Source organism: Ahaetulla prasina, chromosome 4 (genome assembly GCF_028640845.1).
Source record: "Ahaetulla prasina isolate Xishuangbanna chromosome 4, ASM2864084v1, whole genome shotgun sequence".
Lineage (NCBI taxonomy): Eukaryota > Metazoa > Chordata > Lepidosauria > Squamata > Colubridae > Ahaetulla > Ahaetulla prasina.
In genome coordinates this window covers 63227785-63233784 of record NC_080542.1, presented here as the reverse complement: position 1 = coordinate 63233784, position 6000 = coordinate 63227785, and positions in this window count along the sequence as shown.

The following is a 6000-nucleotide window of genomic DNA, read 5'->3' as shown; positions in this document are numbered from 1 at the left end:
ATCATGAGCTTCTCCATGCAAAATTTAGGCTTAAATTGAAGAAAGTAGGGAAAAGGCCCAGATCACTCAGGTATCAACGAAATCATATCCCTGAGGGATATACAGTAGAGGTGACAAATAGATTTAAGGAATTAGATCTGATAGAGTGCCTGAAGAACTATGTACGGAGGTTCTCAACATTGTACAAGAGGTAGCAACTAAACCATCCCAAAGAAAAAGAAAGGCAAGAAAACAAAATGGCTGTCTGAGGAAGCTTTGCAAATAGCTGAAGAAAAAAGGGAAGCGAAAAGCAAGGGAGAAAGAGAAAGATACACCCAGTTGAATGCAGAATTCCAGAGAATAGCTAGAAGAGATAAGAATACGTTCTTAAATGAACAGTGCAAAGAATAGAAGAAAACAATACAAGAGGAAGGACCAGAGATCTCTTCAAGAAAATTGGAGATATAAAGGGAACGTTTCATGCAAAGATGGGCATGATAAAGGACTGAAGTAGCAGGTACCTAACAGAGGCAGAAGAGATTAAGAAGAGGTGGCAAAATTACACAGAGGAACTATACAAGAACGAGCTTAACATCCCTGATAACCACGATGGGGTGGTCACTGACCTTGAGCCAGACATCCTAGAATGTGAAGTCAAATGGGTCTTAGGAAATCTGAGCAACAACAAAGCTAGTGGAGGAGAAAGTATTCCAGCTGAGGTATTCAAAATCTTAAAAGATGATGCAGTAAAAGTGCTACACTCAGCAAATTTGGAAAACTCAGCAGTGGCCACGGGATTGGAAAAGGTCAGTTTACATTCCAATTCCAAAGAAAGGCAGTGCCAAAGAATGTGCAAACTATATCGCACCATTGCACTTATTTTACATGCTAGTAAGGTTATGCTTAAAATCCTACAAGGTAGGCTCCAGCAGTATGTGAACTGAGAATTACCAGAAGTGCAGGCAGGATTTCAAAGAGGCAGAGGAACTAGAGATCAAATTGCCAACATACGCTGGATCATGGAGAAAGCTAGGGAGTTCCAGAAAAAAAATCTACTTCTGCTTCATTGACTATGCTAAAGCCTTTGATTATGTGAATCACAACAAATTGTGCAAGTTCTTAAAGAAATGGGCGTACCAGACCATCTTATTTGTCTCTTGAAAAACCTGTATGCAGGTCAAGAAGCAACAGTGAGAACTGGACACGGAACCACTGATTGGTTCAAAATTGGGAAAGGAGTCTGGCAAGGCTGTATACTATCACCTTGCCTATTTATCTTATACGCAAAGTACATCATGAGAAAGGCGGGACTGGATGAATCAAAAGTTGGAATTAAGATTGCCGGGAGAAATATCAACCATCTCAGATATGCAGATGATACCACTCTAATGGCAGAGAGCGAAGAGGAACTAAAAAGGCTCTTGATGCGGGTGAAGGATAAGAGTACAAAAGTTGGCTTGAAACTCAACATTAAGAAAATTAAGATCATGGCATCCAGCCCTCTCAATTCCTGGCAGATAGATGGGGAACAAATGGAGGTAGTAACAGATTTTATTTTCCTGGGCTCCAAGATCACTGCAGATGGGGACTGCAGCCAAGAAATTAAAAGATGCTTGCTCCTGGGGAGGAAAGCTATGGCAAATCTAGAAAGGGTACTAAAAACCAGAGACATCACCCTGCCAACAAAAGTGCGTATAGTCAAGGCTATGGTTTTCCCAGTTGCAATGTATAGCTGTGAAAGTTGGACCATATTTCATCATGCAGGGCTGGCTTAATGAAGTTTTTATTGGGGTTTTATTATAGTCTTATATTCCTTTAGCCTTTAAGTAGTTTTTTAAATGTTTTTTAACTTTTCTGAGTTGTGCTTTTACCCTGGCTGTAAACTGCCCTGAGTTCTTCAGGAGAAGGGTGGTATATAAATTAAATTAATTAATTAAATAAATAAATAAGAAAGGCTGAGTGCCAAAGAATTGAGGCCTTTGAACTCTGGTGCTGGACTGCAAGGCGATCAAACCAGTCAGTTCTAGAGGAGATCAACCCTGACTGCTCTTTAGAAGGCCAGATCCTGAACATGAAACTGAAATACTTTGGGCACCTAATGAGAAGGAAGGACTCACTGGAGAAGAGCCTAATGCTGGGAAAGATTGAGGGCATAAGAAGGGGACGACAGAGAATGAGGTGCCTGGATGGAGTCACTGAAGCAGTCAGTGTGAGCTTAAATGGACTCCAGAGGATGGTAGAGGAGAGGAAGGCCTGGAGGAACGTTATCCATGGGGTCGCCATGGGTTGGACACGACTTCGCAACTAACAACAATGAAAGAACTAGAGTTAGAACTGCTAGAACTCCTGTTGTCACATGAAATCACACTTTACGACTATGTTGCTTAACAACAGAATTCCTGGTCCCTATTACTATTATTATAGTAATCTAACCCTATTACTATTATTAACTTAGAACTAACTGTACAGCAATTTTTATTTACAGGTAAATAAGGTATGAAGGTATGCGGCCAAGAAGAAGTTGTGGGGTTTTTAAAATAGCTTTTTAAATAAGGGTTTTTTAAGGGGGGGTGGGATTTGACGGGTGGGGGCGAGAACCCGTCGGGGAGGGATCCAGCCCCTGTGCTAGTTCGCGACACTATTCCATCTTGTCTGAAGGCAGGGGGGGAGGACGTTCCAGGTTTAGAGGGTTGTTCAATCTGTACGGTAAGTGGGAGAGGCAGATATGGCGGGGGGAAGGGCCGTACCGAGTTGAGGGAGCACGCGTTCGATGTTTGAGAGCGATCGCGTGCTCCGGCCCCTCAGTCCCTACCCATTCCTCGGGTGGCCATGATCCTCAGAGCTTGGATCTTCGGCTGATGTTATGTAATGCTCGGTCCGTGGTTAATAAGGCTCCCCTGATCTGCGACCTTATTCAGGGGGAGTCCGCGGACCTTATGGGCATTACGGAAACCTGGTTAGGCCCAGAGGGGGGGGTCCCCCTTGTTGAGATGTGCCCTCCAGGTTTCCGAGCATTTCATCAGCCGAGGGCCCAAGGTAGGGGTGGGGGGATGGCGGTTGTTATTAAGGAGGATCTAGAGCCGAGGGAGACCACTGTTCCTCAGATTGCCGGCTGTGAATCCCTCTATGTGCGGTGGGGCTATAGGAATCAGTTGGGCTTGGTGATCGCGTACCTGGCTCCTTGCTGCGTGACCACAGCCCTGCCCGAGCAGTTGGAGGTACTCGCGGCTGTGGCGGTTGAGACCCCCAGACTCATAGTCATGGGGGATTTTAACCTGCCATCAGTCGGCTTGTCATCGACGGCAGCTCGGGAGTTCCTGGCTTCCATGACGGCCTTGGACCTGATTCGAGTAAATGATGGCCCTACACACACGGGGGGAGGCACGCTGGATCTGATTTATATCTCTGGACAGTGGTTAAATGATCTGGTGTTAGATGATTTAGTAACAGAACCAATGTCATGGTCGGATCATTTTCTCCTTTGCCTGGACTTCCGAACCGCCATTCACCACCGCAGGGAGACGGAACCTATACGGTGGTTCCGTCCCAGGCGCCTGATGGACCCTGAGAGGTTCCTGACGGAGCTTGGGCCATTCCCTGAGGAACTGGCCCACGGCACGGCTGAGGAACTGGTCGTGGCCTGGGAACAGGCCGCGGTCGGGGCCTTGGACCGTGTCGCGCCTTTGCGGTCTCTGACCCGGCGTAGGTCTCGTCCGGCCCCTTGGTTCTCCGAGGGGCTGAGGGAGATGAAACGCCGGAGAAGACGCCTGGAGAGCACCTGGAGGTCCAGTCGCTCCGAAGCTGATCGGACACTAGTTAGATCCTATTCTAGGACCTACCTAGTGGCAATGAGGGAAGCGAGGCGTTCTTACACCTCCACCCTCATTGCGTCGGCAGATAACCGCCCGGCTGCCCTGTTTCGGGTGACCCGCTCTCTCCTACATCAGGAGGTGCGGGATGACCCTTTGCAGGGACGAGCCGAGGAGTTTAGTGGTTATCTATACGATAAAATCGCTCAGCTGAGGGACGGTCTGGACCGAATTTGGGATGATCCAAGCGAGGGAGAGGAGGCACGTCTTGTTGAGCCCATTTGGGATGAGTTTGACCCTGTGGCTCCCGAGGACGTCGACAGGTTGTTGGGGAGGCTTCATGGCACGAGATGTTTACTGGACCCGTGCCCTTCCTGGCTGGAACTGGCCACTCAGGCGGTGACACGAGGCTGGCTCCAGAGGATTATCAACGCTTCTTTGTTGGAAGGGGTTTTCCCTGCCGCCTTGAAAGAGGCGGTGGTGAGACCCCTCCTTAAGAAGCCCTCCCTGGACCCAGCTATTTTGGGTAATTATCGTCCAGTCTCCAACCTTCGCTTTGTTGCGAAGGTTGTAGAGAGTGCCGTGGCGCGACAGCTACCCCAATACCTGGATGAAGACATCTATCTAGACCCGTTCCAGTCCGGCTTCCGACCCGGATACAGCACGGAGACAGCTTTGGTCGCATTGGTGGATGATCTCTGGAGGGCTAGGGACAGGGGTTATTCCTCTGCCCTGGTCCTATTAGACCTCTCAGCGGCGTTCGATACCATCGACCATGGTATCCTGCTGCACCGGTTGGGGGGATTGGGAGTGGGAGGCACTGTATATCGGTGGTTCTCCTCCTATCTCTCCGACCGGTCGCAGACGGTGTTGACAGGGGGGCAGAGGTCGACCACGAGGGGCCTCACTTGTGGGGTCCCTCAGGGGTCGATTCTCTCGCCCCTGCTGTTCAACATCTACATGAAGCCGCTGGGTGAGATCATCAGTGGTTTCGGGGTGAGATACCAGCAGTACGCTGACGACACCCAGCTGTACTTTTCCACCCCGGGCCACCCCAATGAAGTTGTTGAAGTGCTGTCCCGGTGTTTGGAAGCCGTACGGGTCTGGATGGGGAGAAACAGGCTCAAGCTTAATCCCTCCAAGACGGAGTGGCTGTGGATGCCGGCATCCCGATTCAGTCAGCTGCAGCCGCAGCTGGCTGTCGGAGGTGAGTTATTGGCCCCAAAGGATAGGGTGCGCAACTTAGGTGTCCTCCTGGATGATCGGCTGTCGTTTGAAGATCATCTGACGGCCGTCCAGGGGCCTTCCACCAGGTTCGCCTGGTTCGCAGTTGCGCCTTCCTTGATCGGGATGCCTTATGCACAGTCACTCATGCACTGCTACCTCTCGCTGGATTACTGTAATGCTCTCTACATGGGCTCCTTGAAGTGCACTCGGAGGCTTCAGTTAGTCCAGAATGCAGCTGCGCGGGTGATAGAGGGAGCTACGCGTAGCTCCCATGTAACACCGCTCCTGCGCAGACTGCACTGGCTGCCTGTGGCCTTCCGAGTGCACTTTAAGGTGTTGGTTACGACCTTTAAAGCGCTCCATGGCTTAGGACCTGGGTACTTATGGGACCGCCTGCTGTTACCACATGCCTCCCACCGACCCGTACGCTCCCATAGAGAGGGACTTCTCAGGGTGCCGTCCGCCAAACAATGTCGGCTGGCGGCCCCCAGGGGAAGGGCCTTCTCTGTGAGGGCTCCCACACTCTGGAACGAGCTTCCCCCGGGTCTACGTCAAATACCTGACCTTCGGACATTCCGTCGCGAACTGAAGACACATCTCTTTATTCGCGCTGGGCTGGCTTAAATTGGATTTTTAAATGTGAAATTTTATTAATTTTTAAACGGGGTTTTTAGTTTACGGTAATTTTAATTTCAGGCTAATTTTAAATAAGTTTTTTAAATGGTATTTTAACCTGTATATTTGTATTGCTGGTTTTATCTTGCCTGTACACCGCCCTGAGTCCTTCGGGAGAAGGGCGGTATAAAAATCAAATCAAATAAATAAATAAATAAATAATAAATTACAGACAGCATAAAGTATCATGAGGCAGGCAGCAAAGATTGAAGACCTGGCATGTAAACACTGAATAGATGTTCCAATTTTTAAGGCAAAGGAATGAGGTCCTTTGAGGTTTGTGTATGGTAGAATGAGGTTTGTGTATGGT